Source organism: Triturus cristatus, chromosome 5_2 (assembly GCF_964204655.1).
Source record: "Triturus cristatus chromosome 5_2, aTriCri1.1, whole genome shotgun sequence".
NCBI classification, from domain to species: Eukaryota; Metazoa; Chordata; class Amphibia; order Caudata; family Salamandridae; genus Triturus; species Triturus cristatus.
The window spans coordinates 139,141,907-139,160,780 of NC_140588.1; the positions used below are offsets into that span (position 1 = coordinate 139,141,907).

An 18,874-nucleotide genomic window follows, 5' to 3' on the forward strand; every position below is an offset into this window, starting at 1 on the left:
GTCAGGGTGTGCTCAAACTGGCCCCTTATGTGGCTTTTGAGTTATAGGTGTCTGAACTTCTAGAAATCCAGCATGGCATTTCCAAGAATCGAGATGGTCTGGTGGCCTCTCCCAATTCTCTTCATTATTCCTGCTTGGCGTGCCTTCTTTCGTTGGAGAAAACACGTTTATCCTTGTGCAATTGTTTTTCTCATGTCTAGGAGTGGCTGGCCTAATCCACTTCACAGGTGACTCAGCAGAGCAGCCCTTTTGTTGTAATCGGAACTGGTTATCTTGGGGTTTTTGGACACATGATCCTCTTCCTTATTGACAATTTTTGCTGAAGTAAACACCCAACTTCTCTCCGCTCTGAAAGTAAGAATTTGACACCGATTTAGCAACATTTATGATGGACATAAGGATGCCTAGATTGAAATTCAATGTTATTAGTTTAACAGTTGGAGATGCCTGCCCTTGCTTTTGCTTGTCAGATGGACTGGCAAAATGAGCAGTTGAATTTGATTGATTTTAACCTGTAGATCAACTACACCAGATATGCTGATTGGGCAGTGGTTGTCTCACCAAACTTTTGAGTTGAGTACAAGTAAAGGGACTTTGGCTGCTCAATGAAAAGGACTTTCAGGAGGGGCTATGCCCAAGGGAAGAGACTATAGGGTCAGGAGTTTTTTAAACAGTTACTAGTTTTGAACAGAAATAAAACTACATGCCATCGTTTTCAGAAATATTATAGCTTAGTTTAGCCCAGCATTCATACCACAATGACCATTGTCAAATTGTGCAACCTATCTTTCTAAGCAACTCACTGGAAAAAACAAAGTTGCAAACTGAGTTATTGCTTTAATTCAAATGCGCAAAACTGCTGAAGTTCACGAGTTGTGATATCTTATGCACACCAAAACTGAAGTTGTCCGCCATGTTTAACTCTTTCTAGACTTCATATTCTTATGGTGACATTTGCAAATAGAGTGCCTTTTGTGCATTGCACATAACTGGGACATTTCAATGATTTTGTTCGTTTGAGCCAGAACCACAACTCTATTTCTACCTGTGTTTTTCCAGCGAATTTGTTTTTTATGATGCACTTAATTTCCAACTTCCACTGCACATGGATTGGCCTTTGTGCCTGGCCTGTGCCCAAACCGCTATATGTGGGCTGTGCCATCGACTGCATGCATTGGTGGAACCAACCTCCAGTGGGCTAACAGCACCTATTGTGCACAGCCTTCAGCCGTGTGCAGCAGACAGGCTGCAAGGTGTGGCCTGTGACAAGGTTCTACACCCATTCTGCAGCACTGGCCAGACTCTGTCTGGTCAAATGCCAAGCCCTGCAGCGTGCAGCCAACCCCTGCTGTACTTGAAGAATGGTACAAGAAGCCAGGCCAAACCTTGTTTGTTTTTTATTTTTATATGATTCTCTGTCCTTGTTTTGGGTTCAACAAATCCATCACAAGCTTCGTGCCTGGTACGGCAGACCCAGGGCAAGCTTCTGTCAACTTTTTCTGTACTGCAGACTCTAGGTGCCAATGTAGGTGTCCAGGTACTGTGAATCCTGAAAATGACCTTTCTTCTACATAGATCATGGGTAAGGTCTTTTGTGGGTATGACCACTAATGCTTGGGGGGTGGGGGGTGTCAAGGTGTGCTCAGTGCCCCCTTATGTGGTCTTTGTTTTTTTTTTCCAGGACCTGGTGACTGTGCCCCGTGTCCTGAAATGGAGGCAGCAAGAGAATGTTTTCTCTTGCAGCCAGTCAGAGCACTCGACACTGCAGATCTGAAAGGGATGGCAGGAGAAATAGCTCCCTCGTCCAGTCGTATTCTTTTATTATTCTTTTTTAATTTTTGGAGTCACAGATGTATACAGCTTGGATCAGAAAATTCTCTGTAATTGAAACGGGAAAAATTAACAAAAGGATTAACTTTTTCAACCCCCCTAGCATCTTTTTAAACTATATTTTAAAAACTACTTACTGGCGTTACCAGCCAGTGAAAGCACAATTTCTGAGTGAAGTTCTACTTTCATGCCAAGTATGGTGTAAGTCAGTTAAGTGTTTTTTTTAATGCGAAAGTGGCTAAACACATCTTTTTTCAACCTCCACCTGGCTCCTCCCTTTCCCATGACAAACCTTAGTTGACAAAACATTTTGTTTGTCAAATTTCGTTCTGACCTTTCACTGGGTCAAAAGTTGAGAGCAAATAAAACCAGCATTGGCATAGCCAATAGGTCTCGCTTTTGGGACCTTATAAGTGATTAGCCATGCAACACTTGATGTTGTTTAATGAAGGATATTGTGCTGGATAACTAAACCCTTTTAATGTCCCAAAGGCAAACGATTTATGGATTAATTGCGTATCCCTTGTTTGTATGCATGCGCTTCAACGCCTCATCTGGAGTAGTAAGCGCTATATAAATGCAATTACAATACAATACAATCCACAACCTTACATTACGCACACGGGTTGCTTAGCTAAATCTCGCTGTCAGGCTTGTAAATTCAGAACCAGATGTGAAGTGCAAGTGACGGGGAAGGAGGCGGGGATAGACCATGTAAATTAGCTAAACACTCATAAAGTACTACATTTGAGGAGAGCAAAAACACCTTTGACTTACCTATACTCACATAAATTTACATCCAAATTCAACGAGCCACAAGCAGTGCACGGTTCAGTGCAGCAATTAGAGCTAGCCCAGTAAGGAGAGTCTGGGACAGAGTTTTTTTTAAGGTGGTTTATAAAAAGATAATATTTTTCTGAATATTTTTTTCTTATCTTTATCCGTGTACCATACAGAATGATTCCCTGACGCCTCTGGAATCGACAAAGCCAGGCCATGCAATTAGGCTACGACATACATAAAGTATGCAAGAGTCTACAGGAAGGTTCTGTACACATCACAATACATTTTTGGGGGGAGTTTTATATAGCACGAATTGTGTTGGACATTGGGACGCTTTACATGAACACCGGTTACATTACACAAGGTCAGAGTTTTCTTTCAGGCACAAGGATATTAAATAACTTGCCCAAAATCACCGGATGTTGAACAAGCGCTAGGAATGGAACTTGGTTACCCAGGTCCAAAGTCGGCAGCTTTGGCCCATATGCCATAACTCTTCCCTACACTTATATTTCAAATTGCATAAAACCTTTTCGGGTATAACAAAAGCCCTCCATAATAAATATAATTGCCGATAAATGTGTGTATGGAAATCGAAACGATTGTACTTTGGCACTTGTGCACTCTATGGTAACCATAGAGCTCTACATTGGTGACAGTGGCCTGTTCTACGTGTCACTGCTCAATGTGTGCACTGGAAGGCAGTTCAATGGCGGAGAGCGTTGGGTTGCTCCTGTTTGTGAACGGGAAACCCACTAAAAGTGGCCTGTGTGAGTGATGCTATTCTATGCACAGAAATCCATCAAAGGAGGACTGTGGTTGGTCGGTCCTGCTACTCTGTGCTCGGAAGTCCATGAAGAGTGGACTGTGGTTGGTCGGTCTTGCTACTCTGTGCATGCGAAGTCCATTAAAGGTGGACTGAGGTGGGTGATGCTATTCCGTACACAGCGGTCTAGTACAGGTGGACTGTGGTTGGTTGGTTCTGCTACTCTGTGCATGCGAAGTCCATCAAAGCTGCTTCATGGTTCCTTTCCATCAGCGGCTCACCTTCAATACACGTTCTTTCCGAATCCCGGCCCACCCCCGGACTCAATGCTGATCACCCCCTTCTTCTATTCCGCACTTGGAAAATATCAGGCTGGTGTTTTCGTGGTAGCGCCTCGAAGTCTAGAGTGCCTCCTTGTGCCCGCGGGATTCTAATGTTCTAGACTGTGTAAGTTCACAAGAAAACATTTTATCCACACTCAAAATCTTAAACACTAGTTCTCTGACATGTTTTGCAGCGTACACGAAACTTGTGAGCACAAGCATTCAGGGGGGTCTGCGCCTATGCGTGCGATGGGATCTTTAAATATCACGGTTTGCATTTTTTCGTGAGCCGCAGAAATGTTCCCTGGTGAGAGTTCCATGCAACTAATTACAAATGGTTTCTAATGGGTCCAATTAAGAAACGGGAGAACCGAAGCACTTCCCTTCTGAAATAAAACACCGGCTGACATCCGAAACCGTTTCACAGCCGAATCAACTGGAATATTTACCGTGGTTGCTCAATAGATACTCCTAACCCCTATGACACGGCGGGGAAACCACCTGTAACTGGTCAACTGGATTTATCACATTCTATGACACGACTAGACCAGTTGAGAACGGCTGCCATAAATTGCAGGCGTGTTGCTTTTCGTACATCATCAGAAAAAAGGCACACCGATAGTGGACACTAAACTGCAACTGTTTCAGGGACTCCCAACAGGTTTCCAAGTTGTCTGCGAACGCACAGGGGTGGGTTTCGGACTATTATTGAAATAAAATAAAATTGTTGCTCGACTACGAGTTTTAAAGCTGGGTTCACACGTATTATCCCGGTTTGAACTCCTAGTCCCTGCCCCCATGTGCAACACAGCGACACAAATTCGGAAACACAAGGGGCACAAAAGGGCTCTTAAACAGTGTCACATGGCGGGCGGAGTCATTTCCAAGTCAGAAAGCGTCAAGTCTCGGTATAAGGAATTACGCCGTACTTGGCTCTTCTCCTTAGAGTACAGGGAGCTGGAATGTTGTGTACGTTTTTTTTTATTATTAACTTTACCTCACAATTGGTAAACATAAGTTTAGTCTACCAGCACAGCAACCTGTGAAGGCAAATCAGAGTATAAAATATATCACAAATAGTTTAAGTGTTTATATATTTCGAGATGGATCAACATTGTATTTTTTAGCATAAATGTGTTTTATTTAAGAGAACAAGTTATTGTATGCTGTTCTTGATTTTTCTCCTTGGTTTATTTTTTACTTTGCTGCGGTAAAAATTTTCATGCGCGGTGTCCCGTGCCCGGTGCAGTTGTCGCCTCAGCTACTTTTGTTCTATCTCAGCTGGTGGTGAGTTTAGTGACCTACATCTGCTGCCGGGTAATCGCATACCCTCTGAAGCACGCGGCTGCAGGGCTCTTTAAATATACCGTTTGTGTCTCTTTTTTAGCCTGCACGTGGGCGCATCATAAAACTAATGCGCGAGTGGTTCCCCCGATTTAATGAGCGTAAAATGCAGCCGTATCCTTTAGTACATGTATGAATCTTTCATTATTTATTTTTTAAGGAGCTCTCAAGATTCCAGGTTCCACACCCAAGTAGCTCATACAAAGCAGGGGTGCAATCTGGATTTCGTGTCCGCGAAAGTGATCCCGCGCTGTAAGGGTGCCGCGAGCTATGCGATGTGCGTGCACCATGACGAGAGAGGAAAGCCAGATGGTGCCTCTGCTCGTCATTGTACACGTAACCGCACGCTCTATGCCACCCCAAAAGCTGTGGTCGGACTTTTGAAAGCCCACTCATTAAATGTCTCGACAGTGCAGCGCATGCGTTGGCTCAGGCGAGACCTAAAAAGGCCTTTTCGATGGAAAGTATCTGAACCTCAACTACACAGAGGTGTCTGCCATTATGTAATCATTTCAGTTAGTTACTTTCAAGGCAGATGTGTTCAACCAACCAGATTGGGAGGCCGCTCCTTCTCCTTCTGCGCGGCCAGAGCCTGAAACGACCTTCCACTCCACCTCAGACAGATAACATCGCTCCCCATCTTTGCATGAAACCTCAAAACCTGGCTCTTCGACAGACCCCCTCCTTGATGAACTGGAACCTGCGACCCCCCCCCACACACATACACACACACCCCCCCAGCGCCTTGAGACCCTTACGGGTGAGTTGTCGCGCTTAACAAACACCTGAATTGATTTGAACCAACAAACGTCATGTGGGGTGCATGTTTCTCAAAGACCCTTACATGTGCATACGTGCGCTGGGGGTGAATGCCACTTGCTCTTTTCCTTTCTCTGATATCGTTGTACTTTCCTTTTGGAGTTTATTAAATCTGCTAAAATGTGATCATAAGAATTTCTGGGTACACGTCACGATGTCACTTACCCTGTGTGTACGTGACTAGCACTTGCACTCTGCAACACACTCAATTGCACTCATTACAACTCAATTGATTAATAGTACCTTTTTACTTTCTAACACCTTTGTTGATGATGAAAGTGTTCTTGGTCCCATTGCTCTGCTGTCTACCACAGCTTGTATTCTATTTTCTAAATGATATTAGAGGAGCTCATAAAAGGTGGGTGGTGTACTCAAGAATTGGAATTGGAATTGGAACTGCAAGTGCTTGGTACAGGGTCTACGTCTTGCTGTCTTGGAGAACTACAAAATAGAGCAAACAGTTGAGGGCACTATATAGGCTGTTAGTGCATATGTCAATAGTTTGAGAAAAGTTTCCTAAACTATATCTAGGCAGAAAAACGTAATCAGAAAAAATCTGTCCAAAATATGAATACAGTATTTTAAAATATGGTTATAATTTATGTTTAGGACAAGTAGTTGGTCATACTATAAAAACGGTAAACGTTCATAAGAAAAATAGAGTTGCATGTTGCTAAACAGCAACAAAGTGTTTAGTACGCACGTCCTAGCAAAATTAAACATTGTCGTAAAATGCATGAACAAAAGGAGGCATCTGAGAACTACAGTAGAACTATTTTGTACTGTTGAACCTACAGTTAGGAAAATGGCCAACACTAAGGACCTCATTCTTACTGGGTCTTTTAAATTTAAGTGGTAATAGTGCATGAAGAACTAATACTATCACAGGGATCAGCTTTTTATTGATGAAGTAAAGCAGCATTATTTAATAGTTCCTTGGGTTGGAATAGATCTAAATTTGGTTGTACTTAATGTTTTCCCCCCTTTGTGAACTACTAAGCTCACAATATCGTGGGGCTCAACTAACGAATTTATAAGGGGAAAACCAGTACATTTTTTATAAATTTTAATCCTATCCCGTATTGGAATTACCACACTGTTCAGAATGCAGCTGTACGTGGTTTTATTTTATTTTTTCATTTAAAATAATAGCATAGCAGATTATACGACTGGTATATTTCAAAACAAAAAACATAGGTCAGTGCATATGTGGCATGTCTCGGATCAAAGATTATCATCCCGCCTATCACTGTTGCAATATAATGACCCGAAAGCGGAGCTCAGAGTTAACCTGCTTTTCTGATGTCTTTTAAAAACCAATGTTTGAGTGCACAGTTACATTTCATATATCATTGTTTCTTTTAGGTATCTGCCAAGAGGGAGACACAAATATGAATTTACATCTAAAAAATGTATGGACAAAGCGCACAATGAATACCAGTTGCATGTAAACTAGTGTGTACAACACAAAAGAAGAATACAGAAGCAGGTAGAAATATGGTAGGTATGTGTAAATGTGAGTACTTGTGTATCATGAACCTAGCACTAAGCATGGAAGCAATGGTTACTGGTGGGCATGTATACAAAGACTAGAAAGAAGGCATCAATATGATAGGTGTAGGAATCGTAGAGGAGTATTTGCATTTACATCTAGCACATAGAGCACAGGAGAAAGGTGTTAGGGGGACTACAGGTACAGTAAGGAGCTGGAACAAGGTCGACGCGATGCATTCATTCATGAGACTTCAGTTCCTCTTGGAAGTAAACGATGTGTTGAGACGTGGAGCTTGTTGTATCGTGACTGACATAGTTGAAGATAGTTTTTGCGTAGCAGGAGAAGCAGATCTGTCCCCTGTTTCTTTCCTTCTGGCATGTTTTTGTTTCCAACCTAGAGAAATGTTGACTCTACCAAGTTCAAGAGTACTGGTGGGAGGCTTTGTTTGGCATTCTAGATTGATGGGGAATGAATGGAAACTTTTATTTAAGCACAATATGTTAAAACTAATGTTTTTGTATCATATTTGTGCAAGGCCATTTTGGAATTGCAGTTATTTTTATTTACTACAATTCCCTAAGTTACGCCCTCTTGAGAGCTAAAGGGACATGTCTGTAACCTACTAAACTTAAAATTGACCACTGTTAGTAACTGTGTGAAGTTCTAGGTGCTATATTAAAAAAAAAAAAATCTGGTTTATGTAACCTTTACCCCTAAATTTCAATGGTTGACACTTACTGTGATATCTTAGGGTGATATCATTGTTATTCACTAGGAGGGCTAAGGCTCCAATAGCCCCAGTTGGTCCCTGTTGTAAAGACTTCACACATACCTCCAGGATCGTAGTGTGACTAGCTTTTATTGTAGCCCCAGGCATGTCCGAACAGCATGAACGTTCACACATCAATGTCATTCCAACCGCCAACCTCAACACCTCCGTATCCCTGGATTTCATTCTGGAACCCATACATGTACAATATATAATATAATACAGTATAAGCTATGCATTGCATTACAACAGTCCCTAACCTTAAGCCCGGAACTCAGCACCAGCGAACTGTAGAGTCTAAGATTTCTTCGTGCTTTGATCAACCATATGATGTCCCATAGCGCTCTGCCAGAGATTGTGTGATCTATATAACTAGATTTTTTTTTTGTTTCCCTGCATGCAACTACTCTAGCAAGTATCACAAATGGGAGGCTTGGTAGTATTTGAGTTGGTGGGGGATTCCTAATATTCCTTCTCTAGGTGTGTTAGTATCTTGCTGCCATCCCGTCTTTGCCTTCTTACCCTCCCATATGTAGTTCGGGCTGATCTTTGGAATCATGAATGGGAGTGTGTGGCAAAATCTAATAATGTTAATAAGGTTGTCATCCTAGCCACCACTGTTTGCTCCCCACAAAATCTAGTAGTTACACCTATCTAACATTTCTGCCTTTGACATGCAGGTGACTCTTGACACATTTCTAGTGAGAGTCTCTGGTAAACCTTTGGCAGTCACTGTTGCAGATATTGCATCTCCTTTCTAACTAATTTAAAGGAGGTTGTATTCTGTAGCATCCTTACTGTCACATTAGGATCATTGAAAATTAGCCCCTCCAACCTCACCAAATTGATCTTCAACACAGACACTGGCTGGAACTCACTCAACTTCTTTGACAGGGCTAAACTGCTGTGGGTTAATCGGACTAAGCAATATCTCATCTATGATTGCAGTAGCATAGAAATCATCTTGTCCAAATTTTTCCCTTTAAGCATTTGCAAACATGCTGTAGAAGTTGAACCAAGTTATTAGAGACAGCGGGCCCTTTCAAGAAAAATACATACATATAACCACAGAACCAATTGGACAATATGTAGGATTTATTAACAAAAATTAAAGCAAAAACATTATATTAACATAAAGTGATCAGGACGTGAGAGGGTTTCTGGAAATCAACAGATTTCCTTACCTCAGGCATGTAACTTAAAAGTGACTTCTTGGTGAAGATAAGAAATTACAACAGTCACAATAACAAGAACATCTTGTACTTCGCATAAATCTCAAATGAAGGTTAGAGTTAAGACGTGGTTGTCAACGACGTTTAGATCCCCAACAATGGTTATGGGATTATCATCAGGACTAAACAATCAAAAAATGCCTGAGAAGTTGCTAAAGTTGCCAGGAGTGAGACAATTAACTATTGGAAAGGAACAGTGTCCCAACCAAGGCCGAAGGTTCTGCGAGGACTGGAAATTTCGGGTAGACTGCCAATGAAGGTCACGAGGAAAGGAACAATGACCTGTCCAGGGTGGCTAGTATGTGCGTGACAGGGGTACGAAACACAGGATGCGGTCGAAGGGGAGAGCAAGGTATCAACCACCACTGGATCCGTGAATGGGTCGGGATAATTGCTGGCAGTGCGTGATAGCACGGTAGGTGTTCGGGAGAGCGCGGTCAGGGGAGTTATCCGAATGGATGAGAAGCCTACAATGTGGCTGCGATGATCGTGGTCCGGTGTAGATAAACCACCGAGTGCGTGCGCTGTTGGCTGCTACAGTAACGAAGCGGGATAGTGCGATGTGGCTACGAAGATCGCGGTCAGGCTGGGATGGAACCAGTAGAAATAGACCGAGCATGAAGAACAGGGGGGATTGAAGGAGCCACTGACTCTTCCCTCTTCTTATATCAATTTTATGAAGTAAGCTGACATTACCATAACTCAGAAGATGAGTCAGGCTAAATGTGCCATGTTCCCCTGAATAAGGCGCCCCTGAATAAGGCGCAAGTCCAATACAACCCTGTCAAGGACATCTTACAGGAAGCCCCAGTCTGCCTGATCGAATGGCTTTTTGTCATCTAGTGATAATAAAACCTGTGTCTTACCTCCTTTTCTTACCACGTTCATTATGAGCAGTGTTTTTTTTGTTTTTTCATGTTTCCATCCTATGATAAATCCTGTTTAGTCAAGGTGTTTTTGGTCTGGTAGTAGCTTCTCCAGTCTAGCTGATAATATATTGGCAGATAGCATAGAACCAAGATTAAGGAGTAAGATCAGTCAATATGATTGCCGCACAATTTGGTTTTATAATACATAGTCTGGGTTAGGTTTGTCGTCCGTACCATACCTGTTATCTGGTTTGTAAGTGTATCAAGTCATAGTTGTGCAAAAGTATTTTAAAGCCCATCAATAACCTGTCCAACCCAAGTGCTTTTGACAATTTATAAGTTATTGGCGTTGTAAGATCATCCCTGTACCCTTCCGATATTATTGACAGAGATATCTATGATGTAGCATTTCCAATCTGTCACCTCACTCAGGTTGGCGGTTTACATATTGGAGAATTTATGGAAACATGCTAGGTTATCCGCTTTTATGGTAGCCTTGTGGACAGGTTTTGAGCGACTCGCATCTATGAAGGACCTGGTTTGTTTGGCGTTTATTTTGGCCGCCAGTATGCAGTCTGACTTTTTTCTTTCCATGCAATATTTGACATTGAAATGATTAATAAGATAGTAGATCTTAAACCGTTCTAATAAACCAATTTGTCCTTGTAAGGCTAAGACCTTTCATTGCGCTGTTTGTGACACTTTGATTTTATGTTTGACTTGCAACCAGCAATGCCTGTCACAGGCTTTCTGCGACAGTCAGTCACTGTAGTTTGAGTCTGCAATCCCAATGTCTTTTGGTGTTCACCTCTCCTCTTTTGTTATGTCTGAAGAAGTCTTTAATACATATGGTTATATTGGTCCGAACTTGTGGGGTCTTTCACTAGAGTCGTGTTTAATCTCCAGTATCCTCTCTGTGCTGAGGTTCTCTCCAACATCTATTGTAATGTACCTTTACATTACAATAGATGTGGTTCGATAATGTAATAGGGCCTTGATCTATCTCCTCCACTGTGTGGATCAAGCATTTGTCCAATAGCAGGTGGCAAAGTCTTGCATATATGCATGTGGTGGGATGTCAGTAGCATCAGAAGTCTGTAGCCAGAAGGTGTCTGCAATGTCATAGGTCCATCAGTCCCATGACCTCCAGTCATTTCTTGCCTTCACAGTAAATCACTGCTGAGCCTCCCCGCCTGTGTTGTGTTTTATCCATTACATAAGAATTAACCATGTTTAAGTCTTCACCCTATATTAAGGGGTATTGTGGCTCTATGTAGAACTATCTCCCTATCCTTACGAAAGTACCACAGGTGTCCTGTGTTTGGGATGAATATTAGGGCAATGGAGAGGGCCCCTTCAAGTGTGCCATTGATATGTAATTATCGGCCATCCTTGTCAGTGTTATGTGGAACCATGTTTTGTGACTGCCGAGATAAAAGTATGCCTGCCCCAGCCACTTTGGTGTTAGTGAGCCTGACCACTGTAGCAAGTATATTGATCTCAGCCTGCCATTATCCTCTCATAGGAGACAAATATTTGTTTTGAGTTTTTTTAAATTCCATTAGGATACTAATGTATTGAGTAGGACTGTTAAATCCTCAGACATTACATATTATTTTTTTATATTAAGGATATCTGGGACAACCATTCTTTCTAGAGTAATGCTTTACCAGCTTTCTGTGCGAGTTTGATCACCGTTCTGTCTGAAGTTGTTCGGTGGGTGTGCTGATTTGCATATCCCCTAACCCTTTCCCACCCTTCCCATGTCCTGTAACAAGAAAACAGTAGCTAAAATTAACCTAGATGTGTCATCTCCCTCCAAAATATAACTGTTTTTCTCCTTTGGTCCCATGGTCTTCAACTTCCTAAAAAGTAACAACTCCATTCTCTATCACCCCTTCCTTTCCTTTACTCATTGGATCAGTGTTGTTTGTGAAGCAAAGTTCAGAAGATACTGACTTGTAGTTCAACAAATTAAATCTCTTCAGTTCGTTTGTTGCCTTATCAGTGGCATTTCCTCTCAAGGATCTACTCACCCCTAGAGCCTTTCTCTATATTTTTACAGTTCCTCCAGGGTAAATTGAAGTCCCTCACTACTTATTGGCAACCTCTTTACCATGACACAGCCAACATTCTTTTTCAATATGATGTCCTGTCTGCCGGCACTGGTTCTGTTGTGTCTGTATGTCCAAAGATGATTTCCTCCTTGTTCAGGGTGTTATTCATCTGATATTTTCCTATCCTGTGCCGAACTGGTGCTCTGTGTGGCAAATCCTTGGTTTCTTTATCATTCAGATGTTGTTCTAACAGTGTGTCTAAGCCTAGCCCCTCACGTGCCTGTTTAAGTTATGTTGTGGACCATTGACATCCCTTCCAGTTGAAAATAATTTTGGCAGGCTGTCCCCATCTATATTTCAAGCTCTGGGATTGTAGGAAGGTTTTTATCGATCAGAAGCCCTTCCTCTTCCGTGACCGTATTTGCAAGAGATCTTAGAATGCTTGAAGGGAGGTTGCTTTGAATTATATCTTACTGCCCCTATTTGTATAATCTGTTCTTTAATTTAATTCAGAGATGCAGGCTAGAATGTCAAGTGACCATGTTACTAATCTGTGAGCCCTATCTATATGTGTATGGATAGCACCAGCAGTTTCCAAGAGCACTTTGAAAAGCTTTTGTACATATTTCTTGTAGACTGTACCTTGTTTGCTCTTTTGAACACTTCCGGCATGACCTGTATTCAAGATCATCTTTCAGTTCCTCTACAAGATTTTCCTTCTCTTTTTTCTTATTATTGAGGAATTGCTGCATGAAGTTTTTAGTGATCATTTCAGTCTTGGTGGAGTCCAGTTTACTGACGCTTGTTTCATATCTTCTTTTTGGTTCATTGACTTAGTGCCTGCCTCCTTTTTTTTTTTTTGTGTGTCCTTGCTCCAAGAGATCTTTATGGTGGATTTTTGTTTGTTCTGGGAGATAGATAACGGTCCTTCTCTGTTCCAAAGAAGAGGCTCCCTGTTTACTCTCTATCTGTTTGTGCACTTCTCTGTCAATTTCTTCTTTTGCATGTGCCTTTCACTAATGTCATAATCTGAATGAGACTGTTAGTTATAGATTCCTGACCTTAGAATTATCCCCAGGCGTCAGACTGGATCAGGAGAATTTTTTCTTAGCAGTGCACCTGCACGACATTAGGTGGCGTCAGTCCGCTCCGCTTCTGTCTGCATTGTGGTCGCCGGGATGACGTTACAGTGCTTACATAGACGCTTTCCCCTGCGCGCTGCGGTCAGTTCTTCCTTTTTCAGTGCCAGTCTAGTGCAGATCCAGAGAGAGCGACCCCTTAGCCTTTTTTGGGGGCTAAACTTATTGAGGCTTTTGTCAACTTCTTTTCGAGTAATTCAGCTCCTGGTACACGAGGGATGTCCCTACTTTGGACCGACTTCAAGCCCTGCAACGCCTGTTATAAGGCGATGTCTGTGACAGACCACATCTTGTGTGCCTGTGATGTTTGTAGCTCGACCACGACCCAAAGTCATGCTCCGACTGCCGGGCCATGGCACCCAAGACTTTGCTGTAGCGGTCCCGAAAGTTGTTGGTGGTCCTGTGGATGGCTCCGTGTCGCTCCCTGTCTCGTTCAAGAGGAAGGTCTCGAGGCCGCTCGCGGAGTCCCCACTCCTCGTTGCACTACAAGTCGTCGAGGTCTTCGGGTAAGTCCAAGCATAAGACTAAGGCGAAGAAGTACCGGCGCTCTACGCCTTCTCCCCATCAGTCGGCCGACGCGAGACTCTGAGCATCGTCGCTCTAAGGCACAGTCTCTGGCGTCTGTTCCTGAGAGGACTCTGCGCCTCCCACCCTTTCTGGGAGCTGGTACATCTCATGCCCAACTAAAGAGCTTCTGCAAGACCTTGCACCTCGTTTTGAGGCAGCTGACCCCCGTCGGCAAACCTTTGGGCCCTGCAGAGCCTGTCTGGGACCCTGTGCCTTCGATGCCGGCAGGTTCGGAGCCGGCGGGTCCCCTCGATTCCAGGCCTGGATCAGATCAACACTGGTCGATCTTACTCAACCTTCCCCAGCGCCTATCCCGACGACGCCCATGGTGCCGGCCGTGCCCCCAGCCAATGTCGACCCTAGCCTCATCCCCAACTTGGACATGGAGCCAGACCGATGTCGAAGGACGTCTGTACCAACAACAGAGGGTACTTTTGTTCCCCTGTTCATCCCTGGTGTTACCTATCGGCCAGAGGGTGGTGATGAGGCCTGGGAGGGGTTGCTGGACCCTTTAGCTGACCAGCTAGAAGAATTGGACTGGAGAGAGGACCTGAGTGACGCCAGACACATCTCTAGACCTTGGCATGCTTTCTCCCCCTACAGTGGCTACGGAGGAGGGAGCATCCTATGCTGTGGTGGTGCGAAGGGCAGCCGAGGTCTTGGGCCTTGAGCTCCCTTCAGTGGCAGTCAGGACTAACTCATGACAGAGGTGCCTCAGCCTGCGGCATCATCCTTTGAACCTCTTCTACCCTTCAACGAAGCCCTCACGACATCCTCCTGGGGTTCACCATCAACGTGCAGAAGTCACACCTGACTCCCTCTCAGACGCTCCCCTTCATCAGAGCTGTTCTGTAATAATAATAAAAGGCATTTGTAGACCGCGCAGCTACCCCAAATGGGGTGTCCCGGCGCTATAAAAGACAGTGATCAAGGCAGAGGGCAGTGCTAGACTAGTCATTCCGATTAAAAAGCCAGGTCTTCAAGGCCCTTCTGAATTCCTATTCGGACTGCATCATGCGTAGGTGAGGGGGAAGGTTATTCCAACATTTGGTGGTACTCACTTTGAATGTTCTGCCTCCCATTCTTGCTTTCACAAAACCCGGTGTGGCGAGAAAGCGTTTGAGATTGGACCTAAGAGGTCTGTCTTGTTGATAGGGGCGGAGTCTCCTTCTCAGATAGCTAGGCCCTCTCCCTTTTTCTGCTCGAAAGGCAAATGTCAGTGCCTTAAATTCAATCCGCTTGGCTATCGGTAGCCAGTGCAGTTGTCTGAGGTACGGAGAGATGCGGTGTCGGAGCGGGACCCTGCACACCAGTCGGGCTGCCGCATTTTGAATGATCTGGAGTCTATGGATCAGACCCATGTACAGGCCGTTTGCATAATCAAGATGGGACGTGATTAAAGCATGGAGCACGGTTTTGCCGGTTGAATCAGGCAGGAGGTTTATAAATTACCTGATGGTTTTAATTTTGCCAAAACAAACCATCGAAACCGATTGTACATGGGTCGAAAGGGTCAGATCTTTGTCCCACCTCACACCCAGATTTTTGACCGAGTCCTTTGGGATGGGAGCATTTCCCAGTTGAGATGGCCACCATATATTGGACGGGGGAGGAGTCTGTTGATTAAAAACAAAACCTCGGTCTTGTCCGCATTACGTTTTAGGAAATTGCAGTTCATCCAGTCAGCGATGTTTTTTATTTTTTTTATTTTTATTTTTAAATTTTTTTATTTTAAAATAAACATTCAGTGGTAAATGATTATTTCGCATTAGACAGCACAAGTAATGAGCACAATCCGGAATATAGTGTTTCACTGTTTCATACACATCCACAGTAGTCCTAGAACTGAATCGTGGGCACATAGTTACAAAACATTGTCTTAGAATGTGGACCATTGTCACCATGAGCACCATTAGACGCTGTCATCTGTTGGTTCTGTCTATTGTGGGGGTTCACATATATTTCCGCGAAAGGTGTTCCAGCCACCCCAGATCCGGCTCCATTTTTTGGGGCAACCCCTATGTACATAAACTTCCTTTTCTGTGACCATAGCAGTGTCCATATCTCGACACCAGTGTTGCAGTGTGGGAGTTTGTTTAGATCCCCAGTTGTGTGCTATGTTCCGCTTCACTAGCGCCATGCCCAAGATAACCAAATCTTGCTGCATGTGATTAAGATCTGTTGGATCCCATATATTGATCGGGCATCTTTTGGGCTCTGGAATAACCTCCACCCTCGTGACCCGTGAGATTGTGTTCATGACTGCCACCCAGTACCCTACGATTTTCGGGCATTCCCAAATAGTGTGGAAAAATGTGCCCGGTAGACCGTGTCAGCGCCTCCAAATTTGTGTAATAGCGTTCGTGAATAATATGTTCGATGTAAAACTTTCAGTTGTATTAATCGCAGTTTGGAGGGGATCGCTATCTCTCTTGGAGACGACAGCACCTCCTGCCAGTCCGCCTTCTCCATTGTACCCAGGTCTTGTTCCCATCGTTCCTTAAGGGCAAGCATGGGATCCGGCAGGTTATTTATGATTTTCTTGTATACCAGGGAGATGGCTTTTTTACTTAAATGGTCTGTGAGGAGTCTATCTTCTAAGGGCGAGGCTTCCGGTAGTTGTGTGCCATGTGGGATGACATCCATGAGTGCGTGCCTAATTTGAGCATACCTAAAGGTCTCTGTCTGTGTTAACCCATACGTTGTCTGCAATTGGGCCAGTGGAACAACCTCGCCCTTTTTCCAAAGATCCCCGACCTTGGTGATGCCTATCGGATCCCACTGTCTGAAGCACTTTGTATTCTTCAATTTGCCTAGGCGCCGGGTGTCCCATAGTAGCGTTGCCTGTGTTAAGTCAGTGATGTTTTTGAGACATTCTTTTAGCGGGTCAAAGGTGGAATCTGATACTCCGCTAAAAGAAAACAACAGCTGAATATCATCAGCGTAGGAAGTCACCTTAATACCCATTTTGGTGATAAGCTCCGCTGAAGGTGTTAAATAAACATTAAAGAGAAGCGGGCTCAGGGCTGAACCCTGGGGTACCCCCCATTTCAGAGGTTTGGCGGGCGAGGTGAAGGGGTGGGTCAGGACCTGTTGGTTTCGGCCATGCAAAAAAGATGTCAACCAATTCAGAGCTGTACCCTGGATGCCTATGTCCTAATAAGATGGGATGAGAAACAGTGTTGAATGCTGCAGATAAATCTAACAGCACCAACATGGCCTTAGCGCCTCCATCCACAGCCCAGCTTATGGAATCCGCCATTTCAATTTGAACAGATTCTGTACTAAATCCAGGGCGAAAGCCGGATTGAGACTCCTGTAGGAGGTTATTAGACTCGATAAACGCTGCCAATTGCTGGTGTACTAATTTCTCTAAAACTTTCGCCGGGGCAGGGAGCAGGGAAATCGGCCTATAGTTGCTGGTGACTTCGGGGTCGGCATTGGCTTTCAAGATCGGAAGAAGAAAAGCGTGCTTCCAAGCTGAGGGAAAGACACCCTGTCTAATAGACTAATTCTGTACACAGTGCCTATCCTCCCGAGTCCGGGATATTCAGGCTATGATACCAATGTTTCAGTCTTTATCTCGGATTTCGGTGAGACTGACCCTGAGGCTGCTGGCCTCATGGCCTCCTGCATCCTGCTGGTAGATCATACCAGATGGCATATGCGGGCTCTGCAGTGGGTCCTGAAGTTCCACTGCACCAGGGGAATATGTCCGACTACGTCCAGCTCTCGGTGGGAACTGCACAACAGTTGCATTGGTGGCTGACGAACCAAGCTTGGGTCAGTGGCAGAACTCTCTCCCTTCCCCAACCAAACCTCACGGTGGTGACCGATGCATGACTCCAGAGGCGTCTGGTCTCTGGCGATGTCTGGGCTCCATATCAATTTGTTGGAGCTTTTGGCAATCCGTCTGGCACTGAAAGCATTCCGTCCCTCTCTCAAAGGGAAAGTGGTGCAGGTGTTCACCGACAACAGCAGTGCCATGTGGTACTGCAACAAACAGGGTGAAGTGGGGTCGTGGACCCTGTGTCAAGAGGCTCTTCACCTCTGGACATGGCTGAAACATTAGGGCATGACCCTTGCGGTTCAACACCTGGCTGGTTCTCTGAACGCCAGGACAGACAAATGCAGCCGTCTGTTCCCGCTAGATCCCGAATGGCGTCTTCACTCGGAGGTGGTGTAAGGTCTCTTTCAGCAGTGGTTAGAGCCTTGGTTGGATCTATTCGCCACTGAAGAGAATGTTCAATGTCAGCAGTTCTGCGTGTTGGAGTTTCCAATGGGGCACTCGCTCTGCAATGCTTTTCGTCACAAGTGGAGTTGCAGCCAACTGTACGCCTTTCCGCCTGTACCACTTCTGCCCCGAGTACCGAAGAAGATCAAGCGCGACCGGGCCCAAGTCATTCTTCTTGCTCCGGACTGGGCACGAAGAGTCTGGTACCCAGAGCTCTTAAGCATGGCAATCGATCAGACCTCCTATTTGGGAGGATCTTCTGTCGCAGCAGCAGGGAACGGTTCTTCACCCGAAACTCTCTAGCCTCCACCTCCTTGCATGGAGATTGAGCGGCGACAGTTGACAGAATTTGACTTTCCACCTGAAGTTTGTAATGTCATCTTGGCAACCAGGCGTCCCTCCACTAAAACAGTGTACGCCTGTAGATGGAACAAGTTTGTGGCATGGTGCACAGCAAAGGCTGTGGAACCCCTTTCTGCCCCTCTTTCAGAGATTCCCTTGTATATACTTTCTTTGGCCCAGCAGGGCTCTGCTCTGGGCACTCTTAAAGGCTATCTTGCTGCTATCTCTGCTTTTCTTCGACTGCCAGATCAGCCATCCTTATTCAAGTCTCCTATTGTAAATAGATTCTTTAAGGGTCAATACTC

At 44.4% G+C, this 18,874-nt stretch overlaps 1 protein-coding gene across 2 annotated transcripts in view; it reads left to right on the forward strand.

Annotated features, from left to right (window-relative positions):
* PIGM (phosphatidylinositol glycan anchor biosynthesis class M) overlaps positions 1-18,874 on the forward strand; it is a 173,083-nt gene that overhangs the window by 83,899 nt on the left and 70,310 nt on the right. Inside the window, exon 3 of one of the 2 annotated variants that reach the window (XM_085606909.1) lies at positions 7,231-7,365. The gene's annotated coding sequence lies outside the window, so the exon portion shown is untranslated. Of the gene's footprint in view, positions 1-7,230; positions 7,370-18,874 lie in introns of both variants that reach the window. The other variant, XM_085606911.1, reaches the window with a different exon arrangement.